This window comes from Panthera uncia, chromosome E1 (genome assembly GCF_023721935.1).
Source record: "Panthera uncia isolate 11264 chromosome E1, Puncia_PCG_1.0, whole genome shotgun sequence".
NCBI classification, from domain to species: domain Eukaryota; kingdom Metazoa; phylum Chordata; class Mammalia; order Carnivora; family Felidae; genus Panthera; species Panthera uncia.
The window spans coordinates 15,883,621-15,897,666 of record NC_064814.1 but is presented as its reverse complement, the minus strand read 5'-3'; the positions used below and the strand labels follow the sequence as shown (position 1 = coordinate 15,897,666).

The 14,046-nt window shown below is 48.8% G+C and overlaps 1 protein-coding gene across 2 annotated transcripts in view; it reads right to left on the bottom strand.

Annotated features, from left to right (window-relative positions):
* MRC2 (mannose receptor C type 2) overlaps positions 1 to 14,046 on the bottom strand; it is a 51,809-nt gene that overhangs the window by 23,819 nt on the left and 13,944 nt on the right. The window lies entirely within an intron of this gene.

Genomic DNA, 14,046 nt, shown 5'->3' with positions numbered 1-14,046 from the left:
CTGGGCTAAAGCTAGGGCTTCCCCCAGTCACTCATCAATTCACCCATCGCCTCACTGCGCAGACACTCTGGGGAAGGCAGTGAAACCCAACCTGCCCCCGAGCACACTGACTTTACAGATTAAGAAATGGAGACTTAAATGTATGGGAAGTTGACAGTGGTTGCCTGGGAGCTGGGCTGTGATGGGAATGGGGGATGACTGCTAAGGGGTACAGGGTTTCTTTTGGGATGATGAAAATGTCCTACAGTTAGAGTGTCATGATAGCTGTCAAATTCTGTGAATAGAGTAAAACCCAATTAATCGTGTATTTTAAGTGGATGAGTTCTTTGAGACATGACTTACATTTCAGTAAAGCTGAGAAACAGAGGTAGAGAGGGAGAGATGGAAGGAAGGAAGGAAGGAAGGAAGGAAGAAGGGAGGAAGGGAAGGAGGGAGGGAGGGAGACAGGAATAAAAAAGAGAGAGGATCACGGTTAGTTCAGTCATGAGGTGACCTGCTCACGGTGTCACACAGCCAGGAAGCAAGCCCAGGCCTGACATCCATGTTTCATCACCTAGTTGTACACAACACACACACACAGCACATCCCTGTCACCAAGGAATTTTTGCATCCATGAACCACTACCCCCTTGGGATAATTTCCAGGTCTTAAAGGCATGAATCTGACTGCTAGGGTACAAACCCCAGCTCTGCCACTTAACGTGTGACTTGGGCAAGCCGCATTCCCTCTCTCTGACTCAGTTTCCTCATCAGACTATTGTAAAGGCTAAATGAGAGAATACCTGTAAAGTGTTTGGAGCAGGGTCAGGCACACAGTAAGAGCACTGTAAATTATTGCTGTTGCCATTTATTATCATTACTATTCCATGTTATAGGTAAAGAAATTGACTAAGGGTAGTGAAATGATTTGACCGATCACGAGGCTGGTCAGAGAGGAGCTGAAATTTGGTCCTGGTCTTCGGAGTCCAAACCTCAAGCTCCTTCTGTTCCACCATGGTCTTATCATCCCTCTATACGTCATTCTCTTGGCCAGCTAGAATGATTTTTTAAACATGTAAGTGAGTCCCAAATCTTTTAAAAAATAATATTGGAGTGTTGAAGGTCATAAAGTAAACAGTGATGAATTTAATGACATAATAATCTTTTCCATGGCAAAAAAATACCATGAACAAAGCCAGAATTCCAATGACAACTATATACATAAATTACTGGTGGCAAATAGCTTATTCCCTAATATAAAAAGTTTCTACAAAAAATAGAATGAATTATGAGGAAAATAGCAGCGTAGTAGAAAAGAACACACATACACAGCTAAAAAAATGAAATGCAACTGGCTCGTAACTATTTGAAACAGCCTCACTTGTAGTAAGATATAAAATAACATACGTGAGGTAAGTTTCCCTCCTACTTAAAGTCCTTCAAAGGCAATTAATTCATCATTCTTCAAATAAAATTCAAACTTCTTACCATGAGCCACAAGATCCTACATGATCTGGTCCTGCCTACCAGTCTGATCCTGGATCACACTTGCTCCTTGCTCAAATCACAATGCTCTCCTTTCCTTTCCTTGAACAGGCTTGGTTCTTTCTTTCTTTCTTTCTTTCTTTCTTTCTTTCTTTCTTTCTTTCTTTCTTTTTTTAAGGTTTTATTTTTTTAAGTAACCTCTACAACCAACATGAGGCTCCAACTCACGACCCTGAGATCAAGAGTCATGTGCTCCACTGACTGAGCCAGCCAGGAGCCCCAGGGTTCGTACTTTCTTGCCTCAAGGTCTTTGCATGGTTTTTTCTGCCTGATGTTTCACTTCTCAGAAAAGTCACATCTTTAAAGAGGCCCTTCGGACCTGTAGTAGCTACTCAGTTACTTTCTATCATATTGCTCACCTGTAGTTCTCTTCACTATTTATTATTCTCTGATTTTTTTTCAACATCTGGGTTCTCTGTGCACCTTTGTCTAATGATTATTTTTTCTCTTGATTATGGGTCACTTTTCCAGCTGCCTGCAAGTCTAGTAATTTTTGTTACATACTGGACATTGTGGGTAATGTTATAAAGAGTCTGGATTTTTTTTTTTTTTTTATTGTATACAGGATGTTGTGGATGACATGTTATAGGGAGTCTGAATTTTTTTTTTTTTTTATCTTCCTAAAAAGAATGTTGAGTTTTGTTCTGGCAGGCAGTTAAATTACTGGTGGATCATCTTGATCCTGTAGAGGCTTGGCTTTAGGCTTTGCTAGGGTGGGGTTGTTTTGGTTTCGCCTTTAGTCTTAGGGTGCGGCTGTTAGCCTTGGGTTTAATCATAAGGTGAGACCCTTCTGGAGTTTCAAAGGAAAACCTTAGGCAATTACCAAGCCCCTCTAACTTAGTGGATCTTGAATTCCAAACTCTGTTCCCTCAGGACGAGGCAGCATCTGAAACCTCTGTCTCTCAGCTGCTGTTTCTTGGTGGGTTCCCGAATGCCTCGCCCTGCCCATGCACAGTTTAGGAGCTTCCGGAAGCCCCAAACGGTGACCAGTAAAACTGCTACTTTCTGTCTGAGGTCCTCAAATAGGGCAGTGCTCTCAGGGAGATATGCTGCTTAAATGAACCTCTCACTTCATCCACTTCTTTTCTTTTGGCGATTTTTTTCCTCCCCAGAATCTGCCTGTTTTTGATTGCTCTCAAACCACTGTGTTTTATATTATATCCTTTGTGTATAAGTACCCTTGACTAGAGAGTTAGACTGGTACCAACTACACTGGTATTTCCAGAAGCAGAACTCATTACCTGACATGTTTCTATTTTGTGTGTCTCTCTTCTTGTTCATAAGCTCCCAAGGACTTTCTCAGTCTTTTCCACCACAGCACCCAAAGCACCTACAACTCGGCCTTACACCCAGTAGTGCTTAATAAATACTGGATGAACACGTGGATGAATGAAGGAATGAAGGAATGAATGAACGAACGAACGAAACTCCTGCCTAGATAACAATCACAACCAATCAGTCTATCTTTCTGTTCCTTGATCCAGCTGCCAAATTAATTTTCCTAAAACAGAACACTGTCACAGCTTCTGTCACTGAGTGCTCAAAACACCACAGTAAGAAGGCTGATGGTGCAGGGACACTGGTCACTCTATTCTTCAACAAAACCAGGATGGGGTCCTCTGTTCCCTCCCCACAGCCTGCTCCTTCCCTTCCAGCCACACTCTGGAACCATAAACTGGCCCCATGACTTAATCCAGGCCTGCCTGAGGCTCCTCTAAGGACTGGGTGTTTGATTCTCAAAACGTCCCCTCCAGTGAGAAGAGTCAGTAGTAACAGAAAGTGGCCCTTGGCAGGGGGTAGGGAAAGGGCCTGGGACCGGAAAAGGGAGAAAATAGTGCTTGCTTTTGTAGATGTTTCTCAGAGATGGGACAGGACAATGCAGCCCAAAACATCACAGGAGCCCACAGCAGCCCAGGGGGATAGAACCCTCTGCTCCTTCCCAACCAGAAAACCCACATATGGGCTGAAGCGTTCCAGCCAGGCTGTGCATCATAATAAATGGCAAATGAGGGGTCTGAAGGGGTCTGTGTCAGCCGGGGGGAGGCAGTCCCAGGGTCAGGCCACCTTTCCCTCACTTGACAGATGAGGAAACTGAGACCCAGAGAGGAGAAGAGATTAGGACTCCCAATCGCAGTACTTTTCAAGGTGTCAGTTTCCTGCTCTGTCACATGAACCACGCCTGCAAGTCCCCTCCATCCTAGGACATCCTAGGTTCTGGGTTCAAATCCACGCATCTTCCTGGTGCACCTGCTGTGTGTGGCATGGCCCAGGCAACGCTGGGGCCAGGAGGAAACACACAGCACTGTCCTGGTTAGAGAAGGACAGTGGGTTTGGACATGGCAGAACATGAGGCAAACAAGCCCTTAAAAGCCAGGTGTCTGGGGGCGTCAGAGAGAGCTGTGCTTCTGGAGGGGGCGGGAGACTCTCTGAAGACACTGAGGGTCTGGAGGAGGCAGGGGTGAAGAATGCAAGTCAAAGAACTGCCTTGGCAGCAAATGAGAAAAGAACAAGGAATTTGGGAGCAGAGGGGTGGGAGGCAAGAGAGCTACAAAGGGGAAGCTGAGGGGGATTCTTGGAGGTGGATCCAGGGGACTTTACCAAGCTGGGACCTGAGTGGGGCAAGTTCCTGAGAGAGCATTTTCCACCCAAAGTCTAAGGGGTAGTGCCTGGGCCCTCACAGAAAGGAGGCTCTTTCTCCAGGGCCCAATGCAGGAAGAGATCAAGCCCAGCCTTGGCTGAGCTGGAAATGGTAAGGGGGCGAGGGAAGGGCACAAAGGTGTTTTGAGCTGAGACGGTGTTCTTTGCAGCCCTGTGCTCAGCCAGCCCGCATGAGGCAGCAGAGGGAGCTCAGGGTACAGAGGCCTGATGCCCCCCCCCCCATCCCAGGAAGGCCCCCTCCAGCCTTACCCATCCCTTAGCCTCACTCCACATGCCCTGGGGAGCATCAGGCATCAGCACAGGAAGTAGAAATGCCCCTCACTAGGGTTGTGGTACGTACATCCCTCAAGGACAAGGACGACCTCCTGCATTTTGTTTGCAACCACACCACGACCAGCACAATGTTGTGCACCGGGTTGTGTGTGGCTCCTTATGTACTTGCTCAGTGGGTGAATAAAGAAATGAATGAAACCGGGCAGGAAGCTATGTGTTGAGCACATCTATCCATCCATCCATCCATCCAACCATGCATTCATTCATTCATTCATTCAACAAACACGTATTGAGAATTTCACAGGTGCCAGGCACGGTGCCAGGTTCCGAGAGTACAGTGGGGAGCAACAGAGACATAATCTGGCCCCCACCACCATATGGTCTGGTTGGCACTGGGCTCTACATGGAAGATATGGAGATGGTGACAGAATCCCTGAACCTCACTGAACTTCTCTCAGTCTCTGGCCTTTGTTTTTGTCTGTCCAATGAACTTCCCATCCCTTCTTCTTCTTATTTATAATTTTCTTGCTCTGGCTACGTGAGTGGGCACAAGGCTCACTCCTGGCCAGTAACAGTGTCCATCCCCCTGGCACGGTGACTGGGCACATAACTCAAACAGGGCTGATCAGAGGCCTCCCCTGGAATACGTGATTTTCTCTCCCTGTTGTGATCGCTAAACTGCGGCTGCCAATGGCCATGTCTCCTACCATGAGGGAAAGACCTTCTTCCTGCTACAGACGAGAATGGGGACACTGCAGAAAGAGACACAGCTGAGCAGTGGAAGGGGAGGAAACTAGTCTTCATGTGCTGAATACCCAGTCCCAGACCCAGAGTTCCTGTGGCTCTTCTTCCAGCCTGTGAATCACTCCGGCTCATTGGCAGCCACATTCCCCCTTTGTGCTGAGCTTGTCTACAAGGGTTTCTGTCCTTGTAACCAAAAGGACCCTGATAAACACACAACCCCGCGTCTTGGAGCCACAGCCTCTCTCCCAGCCTCCTTACTCCCCAGAGGCTACCGTTCCAGGATTCCCTCTGACCCTCAGACCGGCAATGGGCCTCTTGGGCTTGTCAGAGGAGGAACTTGGAGGCCAGACCCCCACCCCATCCTCCTTAATCACCCTTCTGCCTGCTCCCCCAGAGGCTTTCTCACTTGTGCAGATGACAAGCATTTATGACTAGGTACGACGGGGAAATTAGACAATGCAGCCTCTGGCCTCGTGACATTTACAATGAAGCCGGAGAGGCAGAACTCATGAAGCAATCCATGAAAAAGTTACAAGCAACACGTCAGCCAGTGTGTAAAACCCCCAGGTCCAATTCATACTCCGTGGCTGGGGATGAAGGTGTTGGAAAGCATGGATTTTCCAGATAACAGGAATCTTTCTGCTGCAGTGTCCACACTTCCTTCCTTCTCAGATATCTCCAAGTCGTCAGCCTGGACATTTATGCCTGTGCTCAGAAGCAACTGGGTTTTAAGGCTATGTGCCCTACATTGAGGAGCCCCTGTCTCCTCCCTCCCTGTTGACTCTCACTGTGGCCTCTTTTCCTTTCCCATCTGCTGTGAGGTACACGCAATGCTTTGGCGGAGTCCTGAGGCTGAGTGCAAAAGACTCAGAACTGTCTCTGTCTCTCAGGAGCAAAGCTCTCAGCTGTCCCAGCAGCTTCCCGGCACTCAGCCCAGCAGCGAAGGCAGCCAGAGGTCTGACCTCGGATAAGACGGCTGCTCTCCATTACAAGAAAGACACGGTGCTGAAGGAAGCAGAGGGGAAGTTAATTCTAGCGGAGTGTCTGGCACTCAGCAGACTCTCAAAATCTGCTGAACGAGAGGCATGTCAAACAAAACCCTGAGAGGCACCAGCAGAGACAAGAGCAAGGAAGGTGTTCCAAGGTGGGGGAATGGCGAGAGCAAAGATTGGGGACCCAGTCACCAGCCTGGCTCAGCTCCTAGGGACCAGCTGGTGAGCCCTGGGGGCTGACCACATTTGGTCCCCGGGGCATGGCAGGGCGACCTCTAACCACTGAGTCTCTCGTAGTTGGCCCTTCTCCTCAGGCCTCCTCAGGCCACGCAGAGGCAAAGGGTCATCCCAGGGAGAGCCAGGGGCCAGTAGGGCCACCAGCCAAGAGGAGCAGCTGCTTTCAATAAGCCGCTTGGCCCTGAGGCCAGGCCTGGAAATGTCCCTGAGTCAGCAGAAGCTGCCAGCCCCTCCCTGTTGAAAAGCTAACCCTGGGGACCCAGCACCCCACCCTGCCCTACCTTCTGCTAGAAGGTCCATGCGCACATTGGACCTGGATGGGAGAGGCGGGGCATCCCTTCACAGAAGGGCAGGACAGTTACGGGACACAGGGGCCCAATGCCCTGTCCAACTGTGCGATATCTCCACCCAAATCCTGGGCGATTGTGGGCTTCCGTCTACTCTCCACCCTCCAGGCTTTTCACACTCTCCTCCCTCCTCCCAACCACCCCTGCATTCCAGCGGGGCCAAACTGCCTGCTCTCCATTGCTTAAAGTGCATGTGACCAAACTCGGCACACGCAGCCCCCCTCTGCTGCTGTCACACGTGTGTGTGGTGTCTCTCCCTCTCTCCCTCCAGCCATGGTAAGCTTCCTCTATCAGTCACTTCTAGAGATGTTCTTCTCCCCCCTTAAAACGTATGTGCTGCAAAATGTGACCTGCTCCGTCCCAGGAAGATGTTAAAGCAGACTCTGGGCGGGGAACGGGTTGAGGTGGACTTGTCACGTCCACGTAATAAACGCAAGAGAGGGGGTACGTGAAGCGGGTGGGAGCGACCTGGATTATTCGTAAAATCGGAGAGGCGATTTTCACCTTCCTGCAACTCTGCCGGGTACCCCCACCCCCACCCCTCGGCCCCCACCCTCCGGGCTCTCTGGGAACCAAATACTCTCAGGCCCTGGCCTCCCCCCTGGCGATTTAGTGGTGTTTGATCTCACCCTCTGCCGGCTTTTGTCTCCTCAAACTAAGGCATCACAATCTTTGCGGCCTGTCCTTTCCCGGGCCCCATCTGGCAGGATGAAACGGGGATGCCGCCGGGCCCCTACAGTAGCGATCACGCCTCTAAGCTCCGGACGGACCGTCGGCTCCCAGGCCTGTCCTCTGTGCCCACTCCCCAGCTGGACATCCCCAGGGCGGGCACACCTCGACCCCTTCCTCCCTCACCCCGCCCCAGGACCTGGGGGCAGGGGGCCCCCGGCCCCCGGAGTTCTGGGTCCTCGCGGCCGCGCGCCCCCCTCCGCGCCGCCCCCCTTCCCGGCCGCGCGCCCCCCTCCGCGCCGCGCCGCCCCCCTTCCCGGCGCCCCCTCTCGGCAGCGCGCCCCCAGCGTTTCGGCGCGGGGCCTCCGCCCACCGGCTCCACGGCCCCGCTCTGCGAACGCGGGGTCTGCGCGGCCCGCGGCCCCCGGCGCCGTCTGCCAGCCCGCAGCCAAAATAAACAGCGCAAAGTCACTTCCTTCCCCCAGGGGGCCGCTTTCACAACGACGGCCCGCTCCGGTCGCGGCAGGAAGTGGCTTTTTCTGGGCCGGCACCGTCCAACCCCACTGGCCCGCCCGCGAAGAGCCAGCTTCAGGACTGGAGGCGAGGCGCCCAAGTCACCTGCCCAGCAGTGCAGTCGCTGGGACAATGAAGTCGCGAACGGACAATTTCATTATATCGCTGACAGGAGAGCCGTCTGGGGCCCCAGGCACAGCGCCAGGTTGGGTATTCCATACCTGGTTGATGGAGGATGGATGGATGGCTGGAGAATTACTTTATTAGGAAATACGCAAATGTGGGGAGAGCAGCTTTTTAAAGTTTAGTTTTGACAAAGTGGCCTCAGAGGTGTGTGGGGGCGAGGAGTAACCTAAAGCTAAAACATTAGATGGCCCCTGGCTCATTGAAGACTCAACGGAAGAATTTCCTTTGGGCCTTTCTGTATTTTCCAATTTTCCACACTGAAATAATTTTTTAAAATTAGATAGCCACTCACAAGATAGAAATGTGTAGAGAATTACACTGCATGTAATGGTTTGTTTGCTAGAAACTGAGGTTTCAAATATAAACATTCCATTCACTAGAAACATTTTGTGAACAATTTCTAGATAAGTCTTTCAAATAACACTTTTAAAACCTGGTAGGGATTCCCACCCCGCTGCCGGAGAGGTCCTTATTGGCCTCCGTCTCTGGCCTCTCCACATGCTGGGCATTTGCCTGGCATAGTCTGGACTCACAATAAATGTTTGTCAAATGACAAAATGAACACAGACTGTGGGAATCTTAGAATTCATCTTGTCAATCCTTTAGAATAGTGAAATCAAACACATAGGGAGACCAGACTTGAAAATTCCCTGAGCAGACAAAACCAGTTTAGTCATAAAAGCAAAGCTTAATTTAGCTTATTTTGCAACACAAGCAAATCTAACTTGAACTGGGTCAATACTTAACGTATGCCTCTGAAAATCATAAGCAAAACTTAAATGGATCCCCAAAATTCATACGAGATAACCATGAACCATTTCCCTTTCATTTAAGAAAATTCTAATATTAGGGGTGCCTGGGTGGCTCAGCCGGTTAAGCATGGGACTCTTGGTTTCAGCTCAGGTCATGATCTCACGGTTGGTGAGTTCGGTTTGGGAGTTCGAGCCCTGCATCGGGCTCTGTGCTGACAGTGCAGAGCCTGCTTGGGATTCTCTCTCTCCCATTCTCTCTGCTCCTTCCCCACTTACTTTCTGTGTGTCTCTCAAAAATAAATAAATAAACTTAAAAAAAAAGAAAGCTCTAATATTATAACTAATCACTGTGAAGTATAAACAATCACTGCCTCCACACTATCTAAGTGCTTTATAATAATATACCGCTGAGCCTCATTCCATGTTTTGGTTTGAGTCCTCCTGGTTTGCAGTCTTTGGTGTGTGCACAAGAAACTTTTACTAATTATACTTCAGTGATTCATTCTTTTTTCTGAAACTTTGACAAGAATGTGGAAACAGAAACATGGAAAGCCTAAGTGACTTGTCAACTGGAACCATGATCTTTTCATTTGAAATACAATTTGTTAAAGTCCTAAATGGCACAATGCCAGCATTTGCTTAAATAGGTTGACCATATAATTTATTGTCTAAAATTGAGAATAACAAGGGGAGTTCATGATAATTACACAGGTACCACAAGATTGAACCAGGGCTGTCCCAGGCAAACTAGGACATAACGTCACCCTGCACTTATGGAAAGAGACACAAATAATGATATGTAAAAGTATTGAAATATAAAAGTTAATGTTTACTGTGGGCTTGCTAGGTACCAGGTGCCAGGTTTCAAGCCTTTTCTCATTAATTCTCATAGCGGCCCTCAGAAGTAGGTAAAATTACCATCTCCACCTGACAGATGAGGAACATAAGGTATTAAATGAGAGATTAAGACAGCTTGATAACAGCTTGATAAGGGGCAGAGCTCAGAGGGGAGTCCAAGAGGACCGGGTGCAGAGCTGAGCACTGAACAACTTATTCCAGGTGCTTTAAATTGATAACCTACAGGTGGGTTATATTTGGTCATCACAGTGTGTGAAAGAAAAGTGAGGCAACATTTAAAACTGAAGAGATTTCAGAGGGTCCCCTGGCTGGCTCAGTAGGGCATGCAATTCTTGATCTAAGGGTTGCGAGTTCAAGCACCATATTGGGCATGGAGCCTACTTAAAGAGAGAGAGAGAGAGAGAGAGAGAGAGAGAGAGAGAGAGAAAGACAGATTTTACATAATAATCTGGATTTCCAGTTTCCAGTGTGTCCACAGGCAGCCAGTCCTGGTTCATGGGTGGAGCTGCCCACCTGGGAGGGCACTCACTAGCTTGCCACAGTCCCCACCCACCCCTTTTGCAAACCCCCCAGTCCCCAACCCAACACTGAGGTAGAATGAAAGCAGCCACATATTATCATGTTTGCACGACTGTTTTTATCAGAGAGGAGAAATGTTCTTCAGTATCCTGGTCTCTATTAAGAGTGACCAGAGGGGGCGCCTGGGTGGCCTGGTCAGTTAAGCTTCGACTTTGGCTAGGGTCATGATCTGGCCGTTCCTGGGTTTGAGCCCCGGGTTGGGCTGGGGCTCTGCACTGACAGTGTGGAACCTCCTTGGGATACTCTCTCTATCCCTCTCTCTCTGCCCCTCCCCAACTTGCACTTTCTCTATCTCTCAAGATAAATAAATAAACTTAAAAAAAAAATGATCAGAGAGCTATGCCTATTTCAAAACCAAAAATAAAAAGGGGGGGAGGGTCCTCTAAGTGAGGCTCTATTGCAAGCACAATGTCCCTGTGACATGTCGTATCCCTTTCGTAACACATTTCTGAATCGCAGCACAAGACTCTGAGAAATCATGACACATTTCATAATGACCCCTTTCCTCTGCTCTCTGGCAACTTCCTGACCTTCTGACGTGGCAGCAGCCAAAGATGACTTGTTTGGTTCTAGAAGCAAAGCATGGCACTCTTTAGGATCTCCCTAACACGATATGCCGAAGATCAAATGTTTGCCGCCTTCTGGAATGACAGGCCGAGAGCACCTTGCCCACCCACACCTTCTCCGGGAAGCACAGCGGTGGAGCAGTTAGGAGATGAGCTCTGCAATCTGTACCCACCCAGGTTCAAATCCCTGTGTGGACCCTGGGGCTGGCTGCCTCACTTCTGCAAGCCTTGCTTTTGGAAGGACATTAATAAGGCCCGTCTCCTGGGTTTCTGGGAGGATTATGCAAGAAAATGCTTGAAGATGCTCTGTACCTGATAAGTCCTCGGTAAGTGGAAGGGCCATAACTATTTTTTGATATTTAAGCAAGAGCCTCTGCCTTGACTGTGGCTGTGAGCTCAAGAATCTTTGTTTTGCAGCAGAGAGCCTGGGAACCAGGCTTAGCAGATGCTGCTATCTGGATGAGAGGAAACGATAAGAGGAAATAAGGCCAAGGACGAAAGTGTTTAAGCTGGTCTTCCACAGAATTAAAAGAAAAATAAATTCACAGTCCGGACGCAGGATCCTCCCCCCAATTCCCGTGGGTGCCTTGGCAGCCACCATTTGTTTCTGGCCTCTCAACTTTCGGCCCCTCCCCAGGTGGGCCTGGAAGGGAGATACAGGCGGAAGAGGCCGCACAGTGTGTCAGGGCAAAGCGAGGGGGTCTCTGGGAGAGTTAGGGCGGCCTGGGGTGTACCCTGGTCCCTACCACATTCCGGTTCTGCAGAAATAAACTCCAAGGGCCGTTGTAAAGGGAAAATGAGGTCACAAAATACGCAGCTGGAAGGGAGAGTGTGGAAGGGAGTGGGGTAGCGCCCACACCACTCGGCCTGGCAGATGCTGGGACAGCGGGTGGACAGAGTCTGCACGGGACCTTCTCTGGGGCTCAAGCAGTCACACGGCTGCGGGGCCCCGTTACCTACAAGAAGGAGGCTGGAAAGGAAATCTCAGATCTGGCTCAGGAGTTCAGGTTCTGATCCTGCCATTACAATCTCAATGACGTTAGGGGACTCTCTTCTTACCCGTAAACTGAATTATAAAATATTCTCCCTGACTCTTCACAGACTCCTGGGGAGATCTACAGGGAGAGAAGTCTATGGAATACTGACACGATCCTTTTAGGGTGTGTCTCCCTCAGTGACCAGTTCCTGGAGAACAAGAGCTGTGTCTCATCCACGCGCCTCCCGAGCGCATGGCATACAGCAGGCGTTCCCTATGTGTGTGCTGAATTGAACAGGACCAGGGGAGGGAGAAGGCAAGCTGTGTCCTATGGGTAAGGGTTTAACATCCTCTAAATTATACCCTCTTAAAAACAGATCTCCATATGGACAATGAACAGAAGGGAATAAAGTGAAACCACAAAATTATTTGTTGTGCCAGGAGGTTGGGATTACACATAACTTTCGATTATATTGTTATAATGTTTCTAGAGCAAATAAAACTGAGGGAAGGAAGACACAGGGGATCTTAACACCTTTGAAGAAACCAAATATTTCAGTATATCCCACAGAACCTGCCTCAGTGTCCAATGTTTGTGAATGTAACTTGCTTTGCCCTGGATGGAAACAAAGGGTCTCATACACAACACCGCACTACGGCCACCACCATTGTGACATCACCCAGACCCACAGTAACACACTAGACCTGACCTACAAAGGAACGTCTGTGCCGGTCCCCTCATATTACTTCTCTCTCCCCAGCCTCCGATGCCTTTTCCTGATTTCTTTCGTACATTTTTTAGAACCATATAAAAAAAAAGTACTGCTCCCACAACCATCACTCTCTGATATCAATTTAAAATCATGGTGTGGTGGGGCTCCTGGGTGGCTCAGTTGGCTGAATGGCCACTTCTTGATTTCGGCTCAGGACGTGATCCCAGGGTCATGGGATCAAGCCCTGAGTCCAGCTCCTCCAGGAGTGTGGCACCTGCTTGAGATTCTCTCTCTCTCTCTCTCTCTCTCTCTCTCTCACTGACTCTTTCTCTCTCCCTCTGCTACCTTCCCTGCTCACGTGTGCTTTCTCTAAAATAAAAATTAAAAAAAAAAAGAAAACAAGATGTATTTAAAAATAAATAAAAAATAAATAAAATCATAGTGTGGTTAAGAGCTCTCAGGCTCCAGATACAAGGCTGGGTTTGAATCCCTGCTCTCAAACTGGTTATGTGACCTCTTCATCCCTCAGTATTGTCATCTGTTCAGTGGAGAAAAGGGTTAGCCTGTGCCAGGGGCCGTGCTGGGTACTACCCACCAGGTAGTTGGCAGTACTGGTTGAGACCACGGACAGAAAGGCCTCACCAACCTGCCCAGCGAAAAGTGAGCTTATGGAAGTAGCAGTAACCTCCATGGTAGTAGGAGGGTGACTTTCTTGGAGGAGAATTTGACAACATATATCAAAAGCCTTCAAAAGCACAAATGCAGGGCACCTGGCTGGCTCAGTCAGTGGGGCATGCGGCTCCTGATCTCAGGGTCATTAGTTCAAGTCCCATGTTGGGTGTAGACACTACTTCAATAAATAAATATTTTTAAAAACTAAAATAAAATAAAATATTAAAACAAAACAATCTCACTTCTATTTTCCTTAAAAATGTCTATGCTTACTTATTATTTTTGAGAGAGAGGGACAGAGCACAGGTGGGGGAGGAGCAGAGAGAGAGGGAGACACAGAATCCGAAGCAAGCTCCAGGCTCTGACCTGTCAACATAGAGCCTGATGCGGGGCTCAACCCACAAACTGTGAGATCATGACCTGAGCTAAAGTTGGTTGCCCAACTGAGCCACCCAGGCACCCCTCTATTTTCTTTTAAATCAAGTAATGTCTGGAAAAACATTTGGTACTTTCTTGTTCTTAAACTTGAGTGTCTAAATTGCCTGGGGAGCAATGTAGGCGCCCAGGCCTGGCAACAGACCTACTGAATTGGAACCGCAGAGTAAAGGAATATCTGGATTGTAAACAAGATTCCCAGGCAACCCCAGAGTTTCAGAACCACTGTATACACCTAAGTGTCAACAGTGGTTAGTTATCACTGACTTAAGAGATAGCTGGTGGGTTTTTTTCTCTTCCTTGCATTTTCTACAATGAACATATTTGCTAATTTTAAAAAGATAGAGAATGTG